Source organism: Rhinopithecus bieti, unplaced genomic scaffold, assembly GCF_001698545.2.
Source record: "Rhinopithecus bieti isolate Rb0 unplaced genomic scaffold, ASM169854v2 scaffold_3948, whole genome shotgun sequence".
NCBI classification, from domain to species: domain Eukaryota; kingdom Metazoa; phylum Chordata; class Mammalia; order Primates; family Cercopithecidae; genus Rhinopithecus; species Rhinopithecus bieti.
Window position 1 is genome coordinate 886,533 of NW_016804646.1, and position 14,511 is coordinate 901,043.

Genomic DNA, 14,511 nt, shown 5'->3' on the forward strand with positions numbered 1-14,511 from the left:
TTTTCTGCTGAGTTAGGCTGGTTTTTGGTCCCTCTTGTCATACTGGTGATGCTCCTCCAATGAGTGTGAACCTTGATTCAGGGCTCTTCCTTACAGCTGAGGCGCTGATGGACATTCACAGGCTCCTGGGTGCAGCCTGCTGGGGAATGGGACAGCTGCACAGGCAGGAGCTTATTGTTTCAGGATAGTAGTGGGGTGGGACAGGCCTGTTTCCTGGGCCTTGGTCTGTGTAGTCTCTTAGGAACTTTTACTCAGTAATGTCTTGGGCTTGCTTATTACTTGGCTGTCACCTTTTTGAAATTCTGAATAATTTTTGAATAAGGGGCCCTGCATTTTCATTTTGCACTGGGCTCTGCAAATTACATAGCCAGCCCTGGGTGAGTGAGATGTGGTATCCAGCTACCAGCCTGTCTCTGCAGCCAGGCTCTCCATCCTGAGCATCACTCACCACCAGGAGCTCTGCCCTGAGCACACTTGAGTCTAGACACAGTGGTTATTCCAGGTTCCTGCCATGAATGTACCACTGGGGGTGAGGAGGATGCAGGCCTGGCTGCTCCTCTGCTCTCATTAGTCAGCAAGGAAGGCTCTGCTGCTATAACAAGTGACCCCACAATAACGTGACTCGATGACAAAGACAAGGACTTCTTGCCTGTGTTACAGTCCTGAGTCCTGGGATCCCGGGTTTGCAAGACTGCACTTGCCCTGGCTTAGCGGCCTACAAGGAGAGGAAGGAGGCTACAACAGGTGACCGGGCTTGGACAAGGGCACAACAACTTCACTCCTGTTACTCAAGCAAAGGTAACCCATGCTGGCCACATCTAACTGCAAGGGAGCCTGGGAAATACATGGCCTTTGTTGGGCTCTAATTGGGCAGAGGGGAGGGTGGGTTTTGTGAAGGATCTCTATTGCACCAGCAGCTTCCCTATTGGTCTCCCTTCACTCCCTCCTGCCCCCTCATCATCCCCCGTCCTCTGATTCCCTTCTCATTCCCACTGGCTTTGCCTCTCCAGAGTCCTCACAGTCTCCTCCTTTGAGTGCAGAGACAGAGTCTCACTCAGTCGCCCAGGCTGGAGTGCAGTGGCGCGATCTTGGCTCACTGCAAGCTCCGCCTCCCGGGTTCACGCCGTTCTCCTGGCTCAGCCTCCCAAGTAGCTGGGACTACAGGCGCCCGCCGCCACACCCAGCTAATTTTTTGCATTTTTAGTAGAGATGGGGTTTCACTGTGTTAGCCAGGATGGTCTTGATCTCCTGACCTCGTGATCAGTCCGCCTCGGCCTCCCAAAGTGCTAGGATTACAGGCATGAGCCACTGCGCCCGGCCTAAAATGTGTTTTCTCATTTTCTAGATTTTGGTGCAGGGCCAGGAGACAGCCATGCATTCTCAGTTTACTGTCCTTCTAAAAACTTGCAAAGGCAACGTGGGATGGATTGTATGGCTAGGGGAGAAGGGAAACTGCTGGCCTTTTGCAAAAGAGAGAACAAATCATCCCCTTCTTGCTTAAAACTCTTTGATGACCACCCACTGCCTTAGGATAAACCCAAGTCTGAGCGTCAGTTCCAAGGCCCCATGTTATCTGCTCCTTTCCTTCCCTTGCTGCCTTGTGCACCCGCTGTCCCTCAGTCTCCAGAAGGCCCTTTCTGTCCTGAGCAACCTCACATGCTGCTCCCCCACCTAGGTCCTCCCTCCCCTCCCCTCTTTCCTGGCTGTGGCTCCTACTGCTTTGAGGCTCTACCAGAAACATCACTTCAAAGAGGTCTTCTCTTCCTATTTTCCACCCCAACTGCATGCATTGTGATCAATGAATACATGGTGTAATTTTCCTTCCCAGCACATATGACGACTTGTAGTTATGTATTGACTTATATATTATTCCCTTTGTTCGGTCCCTGTCTTCCCAACTCCCAACCCCACACACTCTGGCGGGCACTGGCTGTGCTGTTTGCTTGCAGCCTGTGCTCCATGCCCAGGACGTGGGCAATGCTCAGGAACTGTGCTTTCTCTAACTCCACAGTGACAGAAAGGGATCCTAGGCCCTTAGACTGAGCTACATCAGGCAAAAAGAGAGCGCTTACTTGTAGGTCTGAATTCAGATTCTCACCCTTTATCCCCAGTGATGGCTACTGCAAAGCTGAGAACTAGGACCAGGGTTGACCTTACAGTCTCTTCCTATGGGCTGCGGCAATAATTGGCCACACTTCTGCTTTTCTTCCTGCTTCTTCATTTTTCAACCCATATGCAGCATGTTTCCCATTTTCTGTCATCTGTGAACACTGCTAATTGTATCCTTTGCTTTTACAATTACTTGCTGTTGAAATATTTTATTAGCTATTTTCGGAATGTATTTAAGAAATAAAAGACAATTGTTAGATGCAAGCAATCTCTTTTAAAAAAAGAGACTTAGCGCCAGCGAAATAAATTAAAGATGTTCATTGCAAGCACTCCTCAATTTGTATAGAATTTCCTCAGACACATGGTTATATAAGACTTTCCATCTTTGATCTTTGTTCAAGCTGAACATGTGCACATATACGCCATAATAATTCTCTTACAGCACTCATTGTATATGTTTATGTTTTATTTTAATATTACTATGGTTACCAAAAGAAGTAATCAAAAAATTTTGGATCAAAGATCCAATTATAAATGGGTTACATGCCATGACAGCATGTTCTTTTACTTGTACATTAGTCAAAATCTTAGCATTTCTCTATGGAAAATTCCAGATTTGCAAGAGAATCCGTAACATTTAAAGCCTTAGTGTGTTGAGAAATGCCTCAAATCCAAGAGAAGCCACTTCACAACTTTCAATGCCATATGATTTATTTTTGACATAAGGAAACCCTTGTGTTGCGTTGTTGCAGATAGCACAGGGGAGGAGGAGTTGGAAGACAAACACTTAATAAGAAACAGCAGCGAAGCATGTTCCCAAACATCTCCGACTTTCAGTGCAGCTCACTAGCATGCGCTGCCTACATATAAAAAAATATTATTCCCAAAGCGTACATAGTTGAACATAGGATGTCCAATTTAACTTTGAGCAAAATTCTGCACTTTGTAATTTATAAGAAGACACTTTTTTATGTTGGCATTTAGCTGGGTCTAGCAATTCTTTTGTCTTTTTTTTTTTTTTTGACAACTCTTCTGTCTGTTCCTTAAAGACATTTGGCCTCTAATTGATCAGTGCTCTCTGTTATTGCATATCAGTTACTATTCTAAAGTCAAGATGTTTTGATATATAATAGCTCTTTTTTCACAAATTGACCCAAATCTGTACTCACTAATGGGCAGCAAGAGTGAAATCTCACAAGAAAATGGAAGTAGTTGAACAAAATACTTTATACCAAATCAAAACATGTTCAGTATGATGAGCACAGTGCCTACTGTATTTAACTCCTGCCTGGAAACCATCGGAAAATCATTTCATGCTAAGACAGATGAAAACGTAAGTGTACACCAGAAGCCCCCTTGACTTCTATCTGCCTGATTTTGATTCTACGTCTGTTGTGCGCCAGGTGCCTGCCGAATGCTGGAGACTGAGAACAGAGAGGGACATGGACCTGTCGCGGGGTTTAGGGATAAAGCTGAGTGATTGCATTTCCAAGTTCTGTTGGCGGCTGCGTGCTTTGTCCACGTGACACAGTCATGCTACCTTCTGCTCTTGTGGGCAGAGGTGGTCTGTGACACAGTCCCGGCCAATGAGGTGTGAGCCGTCTGCTGGAGGTTTGTGGAAAAGGTTTTCTTTTTCCTAACGACATCAACAGTGATGCCAGTTGATGTCAACCTCTCTTCCCTCGTCTTCATACCTTGGACACAAAATGGCACCTGGATCTCCACAGGGAATCTTGCCCACAAAAGGAACAGTGGGAGGAAGAGGAACAATGGCACCAACAAACGGCTGACTCTGGTGTTACTGGGTCTCTGACTGGAAGCAGCAACCACCTCCTTTGAGAATATACTGTTCTGTGAGAACAAGAGCCTAGGGTTTCTGTTCTAGATCACATCTCTTACCACACACAGGCACACGCAGACACACACACACACAAACACACACACACACACCCTGACTGCCATAATACAATGGGATAAAGTATGCCCTGTCATAGGTTGTTCTGAGGAGCTATCCAGCTTCCTCCCAAGGTGGAGGGTGAGAGCTTCCAGGAGCAAGTGGAGTGGAGCACCGCAGAGGGAGCACAGCCAGCCCGGCAGACCTTGGCCTGGGAAAGGAGCCCAGGCAGGATGTCCTGGCAGAGGACTGAGCATCAGTAGAGGACAGAAGCATGAAGGAGCTGGCATGCTGGGAGCTCCAGGTGTTTGTGTGACTGGAGAAGAAGGAGCCCACGGCCAGTGGAGGAAGACAGAGCTGGAGGAGTGGGCAGGAGCCCGCCATGAAGGGCTCACTGGGCTCACCTGGGCTGGGGTTCTGTCCTGAGGAGAGTTTCCGGATGTTGTTAAGCTGTTCATATTTCCATTTCATACAGTTATAATGAAGGCTGGGACAGAGGGAAAACCGAGGAAGGGGACGTGTCAGGTGGCCTCCGTGGAGTCTCAGTGGAAAATGAGAAGGGCCTAACACCAGCCACTGAGAATGGAGAGAAGCAGGGCTTGAGTGATGTCTGGCTAAGGACAGTGATGCAGCGTCTGCAAATGATTGGAGGCAGGTGGAAGACAAAGGCAGACTGGACCTTGGTGTCTTCCAGAGTGGGGAAAGGGTGGGAACCACAAGGAGGCTTTCACAGGAGCCCTTGGGACAATGAATGAGAAAGTAGGATGGCACTCGGGGCCTGGCTGGAGTTGGAGATTATGTCAGTCCTACATCCCAGGGGCTGTGAGTAAAATACCACAGGGGCCTTAAAGCAAGAGACGGTACTACCTCACCCAGGGAACAGTGACATAGACTCGATGGACTTGGCCAGCACAGCCAGGCCGATCCTCTTCCAGAAGACGAAGCCCTTTTAGAATCAGAGTTTCAAAGTCCTTGATAGAGGTAAATTTTATAAAGTATACATCAGCCATATTGATACATTCTCTTTCCTTCCCACCTGCACTCTTCACTTTCCTTCTACCAAGGGGAGGATTCCATTTTATTTCCTGGTCACTGAGTTGGGCATAGGATGTGTTGGGAGTGGACATACATAATATCCTCTTCTCTCCTCTTCTTTCTTCCTCCTTCCTTCTTCTTTCCTTCCTTCCTTCCTTCCTTCCTTCCTTCCTTCCTTCCTTCCTTCCTCTCTCCTCCATCCCTCTCTCCTCTGTTTTTTCTTTTTTTCTCTTTCTTTCTTCTTTCTTTCTTTCTTTCTTTCTTTCTTTCTTTCTTGTCTTTCATCTTTTCTTTCTTCTTTCTCTCTCTCTCTCTCTCTTCTGTCCTTCTCCTCCTTCCTCCTTCCTTCCTTCTTCCTTCTTCTTCCTTCTCCTTCTTTCTTTCTTTCTTTCTTTCTTTCTTTCTTTCTTTTCTTTTTTCTTTCTTTCTTTCTCTCTCTCTCTTTCTCTGTCTCTTTTTTTCTCATCTTCCTTTCTTCATTCTTCTCTAACACTCTAACCTCTTTCTTCTCTCTCCTTCTCCTTCTTTCCTGCTCACCTTCCTTTTCTTCTTCCTTTAACAGCTTGTTTGTTAGCCCAACTATGGCTCCCGCCAAAGTTCAAAATCTCAAGATTCCAAACTCAAAATTATACTAAAAATTCGAGACTTATGGAACAGGCAAGAAAAATATAATACTTCCATGAAATCAAAGGTGGCTGGTCTCACACCTCCTAGGTGGAAAACAGTGATCTTCTTTAAAATGACTTTAGGGAGGCTGTACTAGTTCTCTTTTTTCAAAGTTTCATTTTTAATAATTATTCTTAATGAGAGATCTTCAAAAGAGGAGGGTGAAATTTCTTTCTACTTTCTTAGTCCTGTCACGCACCAACCTAACACAAGTTACAATGAAATCAAAATGTTTTAAGACGCAGAAAGAAGCTTACGCTCATAAGGTTAGACCCTTTCATTTTATAGACATAGACGATAAGATTCAACCACAAGGTGAAAATAGCATTTCCCTAGAATTAAAGCAGATGAGTTAACAGTGGTTAAGGATAATGAACGCAAAAAACACCTCAGGTTTCCTGAAGTTTCAGCTAAGATTTTTTGTCTTCCTCCACTATCTTGAAAGGAGAATGTTTCAAAGCTCAAGACTGTAACATATAGAGATAATGGGTAGATGACAGACAGCTAGTAGCTACCTAGATACATAGATGAATACTAGCTAGCTAGTTAGCCTATTAGATAGATAGATAGATAGATAGATAGAACTTTGTGATTATGCCTACAAATGACACACACACTTGATTCTTAAAACAAACTTATTATGTAATTATGAAAATTATTATTTTCCCCCCATTTTACAGACAAGGAAACAGAGGCTTAGTAGCATTAAATGACTTTCCCAAATTCACAGAACAAGAACATGTCAGAATTGAGAACAGAAATCACATTTGGTTCTAATCAATTTATTTCATAGATAGATAGATAGATAGATAGATAGGTAGATAGATAGATGAAATCTCGCTCTGTTGCCCAGGCTGGAGTACAGTGGCACAATCTCTGCTCACTGCAACCTCGGCCTCTCGTATTCAAGCGATTCTCCTGCCTCAGCCTCCCTAGTAGCTGGGATCACAGGAACACACTATCATACCTGGCTAATTTTTGTATTTTTAGTACACACTGGGTTTTGTCATGTTGGCCAGGCTGGTCTTGAACTCCTCACCTCAAGTGATCTGCCTGCCTTGGCCTCCCAAAGTGTTGGGATTACAGGCATAAGCCATTGCACTCAACCTATTTCTAGTATATTTTATTACATAATATGGAGGACACCAGATGGAAAATAAATATGCTCGATTTAGTAGACTAGTATTACAGAAACATACTTTTATATTCTATACTCTCAAGTTCACCAGAGCCCAAATTGCTTGAGGGTAAAGTAGGCCTTAGATCCTAATCATTCCAGCTGGGACAAACAAATTACTTCCTTAAAACACATTAAATATTTTTAAACTAATGCAGATTGATATGGTTTGGCTCTGTGTTCCCACTCAAATCTCCTGTTGAATTGTAATCTTCAGTGTTGGAAGAGGGGCCTGAGGGGGAAGTGATTGGATCATGGGGGCTGACTTCCCTCTTGCTGTTCTGGTGATAGTGAGTGAGTTCTCACAAGATCTGGTTTTGTAAAAGTATGTAGTACTTCTCCCTTTGCTCTCTCTCTCTCCTGTTCCACCATCTGAAGATGTGCCTGCTTCTCCTTCACCTTCTGCATGATCATAAGTTTCCTGAGGCCTCCCTAGCCATGCTTCCTGTTCAACCTGTGGAACACTGAATCAATTAAACTTCTTTTCTGCATAAATTATCCAGTCTCAGGTAGTTCCACACAGCAATAGGAGAATAGACTAATACACAGATCTATCATGCTTTGGGATTTTTATTTATTATTCTTTAAAAAAGAAAATGGTAAATTAGAAACTGGTACAAAACCTTTGAAGAAAAGTTTCACAGTATCTAATAAAACTGTTTGCAGTTACCTGTACACCAGCAAACCTGCTGCTTCTAGGTCTACACCATGAAGTTATACCTCTCATAGAATAAGCATCTACATGTGCAAAGTAACTCATTGCAGCATTATTTGTAATTGTGAAATATTAGAAATTACCTAAATATAAGTGTGCAAAGTAACTAATTGCACTGTTATTTATAACTGTAGAATATTGGAAATTAGCTAAATGTTCAAGCACAGGATACTGGCTGAATGAACTGTGGTATATACACACTGTGGAGTTCTACACAGCTCTTGAAAAAAGGATGAGGATGATACTGATAAACTGATATGGAGTGATTTCTAGAAAATATTATTAGGTGAAAAGCAGCAAATTGCAAAAAAGCATATATAGTACACTGAGTTATATAAAGCAAAAAGAGAATATAAGAAAATAAATGTTTACCTGCTCACGTTTACAACAGGAGATGAAATTCAGATAAACCTGAATACAATGAAATTTGCTTCCTACAGAGTCTGGGAGTGGGAGGGAGATGGAGTGGAAAGAATACAGTAGGAAGGACTCTTCTGCCTGTATTTCTTTAAGTGTAGTTTTGGCTTTTGAAGGCATATTCAAAAAAATATTCAAACAATGACATTAAATCAGTAAGAATGGAAAGAGAGGAAAAACCCTAAAACTGAAACGAAATTAAAACAAATGAACTTAACCCTGTTTCCAATGAAGGGTAATAAAAGGGAAATCAACTAGATAAACACAGAATTTAACTATAGATCCTCCAGATTCTGTACTGAGTGGTGAAAGAAATTAGGGGGAGGAGTTGCGAACAAATCCTGACCTTTATTTAGTAGTGCGTTTTGTTGTGGAGGCATGGGCAAGCAATTAGGAAACTATTTTAGATGCACTATAGGATACAGCAAGTGAATAAATACATTGATGTTTTTGGGAACCAGGGATTTCACTATCATGAAAGAGACATAGACAAATGAATGGCTCCTAATTTCTGAAATAAGTACATGTATGTATATGTGCACATGTATGTGTTTATGTGTGTACGTGTGCATGCATGTACATGCACTTATTGCTTAGATCTGTCTGCTGCAAGGGCTAGGAAGAAAAGACACCCCAGCAGCCATGAGCACACCTAGTAACTGTGTCTTGGTCTGTAATTCCATTAAAAGGAACCAGTGTTCTGAGAAATGGCTGATCCCAGGGCCTGGAACAAAGTAGGTACAAATGAGCCCAAAGCATCTTATTATGCCAGAAAGTAAGGAAGTGTTTAGAAATGGTGGGGGCATGCCATGAGGATGTAGGAGCCAGGTTGAGGGGATTCTCATTGACCCTTTTAATGGATCAAATATGAGCATCAAAATAATATATAAAGGAATGAATCATGAGCGATTAAATACGGGAATTCATGAGTCCAAGATACTTGTGCTATGAATAAATAGGTACATACGTTAGTCGTTGAGGCATAAGGAAGTGTTTTTGCCTGCATGAGGGCTGATGTGGAAGAAGTACTGAGTTCGAACATCACCAAGGCAGGAGTAGACCAAGCAGGAGTCAGGAGTGGGTGCTGAGTTAGGGAACTGAGTTGAGGAGCAGGATACTCGTTTTGTCTTCTCGGCTACCCAAAGGCTGCTTATTGGTTGTACCTGAAACAAAAAGAGTAATTATACGATGGGAAAGTCAGATCATGCGTCGATCAGAATTCATACCACCCATGGGATATAAGTGCCTCCAGATTTGAAATTCGGAAACAGACACCACCTCACCTCCATAGCAGTCCAGCTGAGATGGCAGAACCCTAACCCATGCTGAGAAATGTTGTATTAAAAATAGAAGGAAGATGCCAGACACAGTGGTTCATGCCATAATCCCAGCACTTTGGGAGCCTGAGGTGGGAGGATTGCTTGAGCTCAGGAGTTCAAGACCAACCTGAGGAACATGGCAAAACCCCAGGCACACCAAAAAGTGAAAAAATTAGCTGGACATGGTGGCGCAAGGCTGTCGTCCCAGTTATTCGGCAGGCTGAGGTGGAAGGATCCCTTGAGCCATGCAGGTTGAAGATGCAGTGAGCTGAGATTGCATCGCTGCACTCCAGCCTGAGTGACACAGTGAGACCCTGTCTGTATTCTTCAAAAATGTCTATGTCATAAAAGAAAATTTCCAGAAATTTTCCAAAGAAAAACTCCAGAAATTCTCCAGATTGAAGGGCTGTAAGAAATAGGGCAGATAAATGCCATCCTTGAGCCCTAGACTGTATTCTATATGGGACAGCAGGATGGGGAGAACATCGTAAAAGACATTATTGCATCAATTGACAAAACTGGGATATGGGTGATAGGTTAGATAAAAGCATTGTAGTAATGATGTTAATTTAGTACTGTTGATACCAGTACTGTATCTATATATGAAATTCTCTTATAGGAAGTTGCACTGAAACATTTGGGGGCCAAGGGCCTAGAGATATATGATTCATCTTTGGCTGTTTTATAAAGCAAAGGATGAGGGTGCACGTGATAGACTAAGTGGGATAAGATGTTAACAAGAGGTAAATCTGGGTAACAGATGTTATGAGTGTTTTTGGTATTATTTTTATTCTTGCAACTTTCCTGTAAATTTGGAATTATTTCCAAATAAAAGAATAAGACTGTGGGTGATGGAATTTAAATAAATGAACATATATAGAATAACTAAGCTATGCCACTTATGGAAGGACAGATATGGCATAATATTTCTGCAATTACATGATTAGTTTAAAATCCAAGCATAAGGCATAGCTATAAAGTCCTTCTTCCCAAAAAAGCTACTTCAAGGCCTACAACAAATGTTCTACGTTATATTATTGGCCCTCCTTTTCCTCATTTATAACAGAGTATTTTGAGGCTGGAGAATTAGCCTTCTTAGATAATTTAATGTTTCTTGTAGCACTAAAAATCAATGATTACATTTTGAATGTTTTTAGATCTAACCGATTTGCAACTTTAAGTAAGCTTCTTCCAGACTTTCTGTGTTTCCTGTACTTATTTTAAAATAGTTTCCCACAAGTTGGAAATTTTTTTATGTATAGAAATTGTTGTGCTCAGCTGGTCAGTGTAATGGGGTGTCTTAGCCTGTTTTGTGCTGCTATAACAGAATACCTCAGACTGAGTAATTTATAAGCATGGAAATGTTTTCTTATGGTTGTGGAGGCTGGGAAGTCCAAGATCAAGTGGCCAGCCTCTGGTGAGGGCTTTCTTGCTCCTCATCACAGGGCAGAAGGAGGCAAAAGGGATTAACGCTCTCCTTAAGCCCTTTTTATACTGCTGTTCGTTGGTTCCTGAAGGCAAAGCCATCAGGACCTAAACATCTCCCTAGGCCCTACCTTCCAACACTGTTGAGATGGGGATTAAGTTTCAAACACATGAGTTTTGGATGGCACATTCAGACTACAGCTTGAGGAAAGTATCAGTTTGTCTAATGGTGAGTGCTTATAAAGTAGTCTGTAAGCTACTTTGGTTTTGCTCATGTTTTCTGCACTATTCCTTGGAAGTGGACAGAATGAACACTCCGTTTATCTGAAGGTCTCTCTTCTTTTCAGAATGAGAAGAACCTAAAAATGCCCTTCCAAGAGAAGGGAAAATGAAAAGGTCTGACTATGTGAAGCAGCTCTCACACTAAAGCTAAGGTCATCCACATGGCAGAAGTGCTGAAGCCTTGCACAGGGCATTTTTGTTCTTAAAGAACTCCTTAAGGTCTTAGGGGGTCATTGTGGAAGCAGTAATACAGGGATGAGGAAGCAAGGCCACTGATGGCCAAGTGGACACCTGGCATGGAACAAATTGGGGAAGCATCCTCAGAGAATTGCACTACATTTCCTAGGCTCACATGACAAATTTATTACCCTTACCATAGCTTAGATGAAATTTGCCCTGTAATTTGATCAGTTATAACTTTGATATGGGTAGAGGTGGCCAGAGGAAAAGAAAAGAGTATTCTAGTGCTCGCAAAGACTGATTGCCCACTGTAGAGTAATAGGGGGGCTTCGGGCTCCTCCATCAATCTCTCATGAGTCTTCATCGAAGCTCCTTTGACACTGATCTGCTCAGATTAAGTTGGTGACATGGAGTTTCCAGATGTGCAGGATAGGTGACAGATTGTAAACTGCACTCATATCACCAAAGTGGTGCCCAGCTAAGAGGGCTGGCATGAAGCAGCATCTGCCCCCTTGACACCAATGACCTGTAATCCTCAGCAAAGTCTAACTTTTTTTCAGGTCCTTCTGCAGAAGGCGGGCAATTACACATGCACTGGAAGTGTGGGCCTACACATCCTCTCGCCCCACATGGCCAACTCTTCTCCTTTAGCTCCTTAACCCAGGATAGCCTCTTCTAGCTGTTCCTCCTGCCTCTGATTTCACCTCCTTCTGATCCACTCATCAACTTTCCAACTCAAACATGTAGGACACCATTTTATCTCTTTCATAAAGCCCTTCAGGATGCAGGCTCAACCCTTCAGCATAGGCTGAAGGCTCTTAATTGCCTGTTCACCCTCCATCCCGGCACTGGCACCCAAACCGCCCTGATGCTCAGCATTCCAACCATCCCACTCACTCCCACCTCTGGGGTTGCACACCTGCCTCCACTGTGGAGCTTCCCCAGGGCCTGCAAACCCATCTCAGATGCAGCGCCCCCTGTGGTCCTCTCTCTCACTTCTCTGGTGACCTGGGCTCCAGGAACTTCTGCACTGGCTGCCTTCATCAGCACCCTTGTCAGCACCTTGACACCTTGATAGTGTGCCTGCCCCTCTCCTACGCTGGATTAGGACAGCCTTGAGGGGAGATCCCAGGACTTCATTCTGGAACCCTAGAGCTCAGCAGTTATTAAAAGACTCAAATGTTTGACACCTTATTTGGGTACTCCAAAGCTCCAAAACAGAGATATTTATTTGCTGATGAGAAGGGATGTGAATGCGTTGAAACAGGAAGGATGGGAAGGAGCAGGCGGCTTTGAGAATACAGGTAAGCCTGAACCTCAGTCCCCTTTACCTCAGTGGTGGCCAAGGGCTAGGTGGGCATGCCCCTTGGTGCCCATGGGAGGCTTAAGGCAGAAAAGAAAAGAAGACTAGTGGAGAGAAAAGAAAGAAAAAGGGGAAGGCAAAGAAAGGATTGAAGAAGAAAGTGAGGAAGGTAGAGAGATTGCATTTCTCAGGAATCACCAGAGATGTGACAGTGGTCTTGGGCAGATACACACACACACACACACACACACACACACACACACACACACACATTTAATGTGGGAGATCACTATGGCAGAGAAATGTCCTTTGCCAACCTCCAAGCTCACTTTCTTCTGTGTTCTAAGAGATGAATCACGCAACTCCTGAATGTGTGTGAGAGGTAAAGAAAGTTTGATGAGGTTATGTAGTTTTTATGCAATTATAAGCAAAGGCAAAATTCCTGCCATTAGGAAGCTGACATTTTACTGGGAAAATAGACTAAACAAGGCAGATAAGTCAACCACAAGCAATGCATGGAGGAAGTAAAGCAAAGAAGGGTGGGAATAAGTGCTGGGAGAGGTGGTATAGCAGTATGTGGTGGGGTGGACTCTGGAGGCTTCTTGAAGAGGTGCAAGAGGAAAAAATGTGAAAGAGGAAGAGAATGTGCCCTGCAGATATTCAGGACATTGGGCAGAGGAGTTTCTGAAGAGGAATCAGCAGCTGCAAAGGCTCTGAGTTGGGAGGGTGCCTGGTGGGTTCTAGGAAGTCCCATGTGGCTGAGAATAGAGTGAAGGAGGTGTGGGCAGAGTGAGAGCTGAGGGAGGTGGTGACAGCTATAACCCAGACATGATGGATGTGGGCTTTCCATTCACCAAGGTGGAAAAACTGTGGGAAGAGCAGGTTTGTGATGGGAGTAAATCAAGAGCCCAGGGATAGCTTTGTTAGGTTTCAGATACATTCGAGATGCCCCGGTGGAGCTGGTAGTTAGACACATGAATCTAGAGTTTAGGGGAAGGGTCTAGGCTAAATATATAAGTGCAAGCGTCGTTAGTATTCAGATTTAAACCCACGAGGCTGAGCAAGATCACCAAGGGAGCAGGGAGTGATGGAAAATAAAAAGTCCACGGATGAGCCTTGGGACACTGCAACATGAAGACAGTGGGAGATGAGGAGTTCAGCAAATGTGACTAAGAGGGAATGTCCAGAAAGGTGGGACACAAATCAGCAGAGTGGAGCATCTGGAAAGCCGAGTGAAGGCTGTGTTCTAAGGAGGCGGGAATGAGGAATTCTGTCCACTGCAGTGGGTAAGTCATCTTAGATGTCTAAGAATGGACTCTTGGATAGAGAGTTTTGGGTTGAATGGTGACCTCGGTAAAAGTGAGATATTGCAGGCAGCAGAAGTAGAACTCTTAAGAAAGTGTTTTGGAACGATTCAAGACCCAGAGAGAGGAGAGAGACCAGAGCCACCGTCTAGACAGCTGCAGTCTGTTGTGAAGGGAAACAGAGAACCTGGGTGGAGATGGAGGGAGAAGGTAGAGAGTCGAGAAAGTTCTTATTTATTTTTCCATGGGGAAATGACATTGTGTGTGTGTGTGTGTGTGTGTGTGTGTGTGTGTGTGTGTGTGTAATGGGAAGGACCCAGGAGACGATTTAGGGGGGAGTGCCAACGCAGTCGTGCGGGTTTCCCTCTCATGGCACAAGGGGTTGGGATCTAGTGCCCCAGTGACCTTTTCTGGGGTATGAGCACTAGGGGAGAAAGCCAAGACAGTGGCATCTTCTTGCAACCTTCTGGGACAGGTTGAACCACCAGGGGCTCTGCGCAGGTGTCACCACACTCCTAGGTGTCCGTTGTCACCTGGCCTGAAGCCCAGGTCTTGGGGTAGCAAACGTCCTTAGGTTCACTTCAGCCACATCTGTGCCGTCAGTCCATGGAAGCTTTTGGGTGCATTTATGAAGCTGCGCCCTGTGCCTGGTGCCTCAGAACTCAGTCCTTTAAGTTCCTCCCAC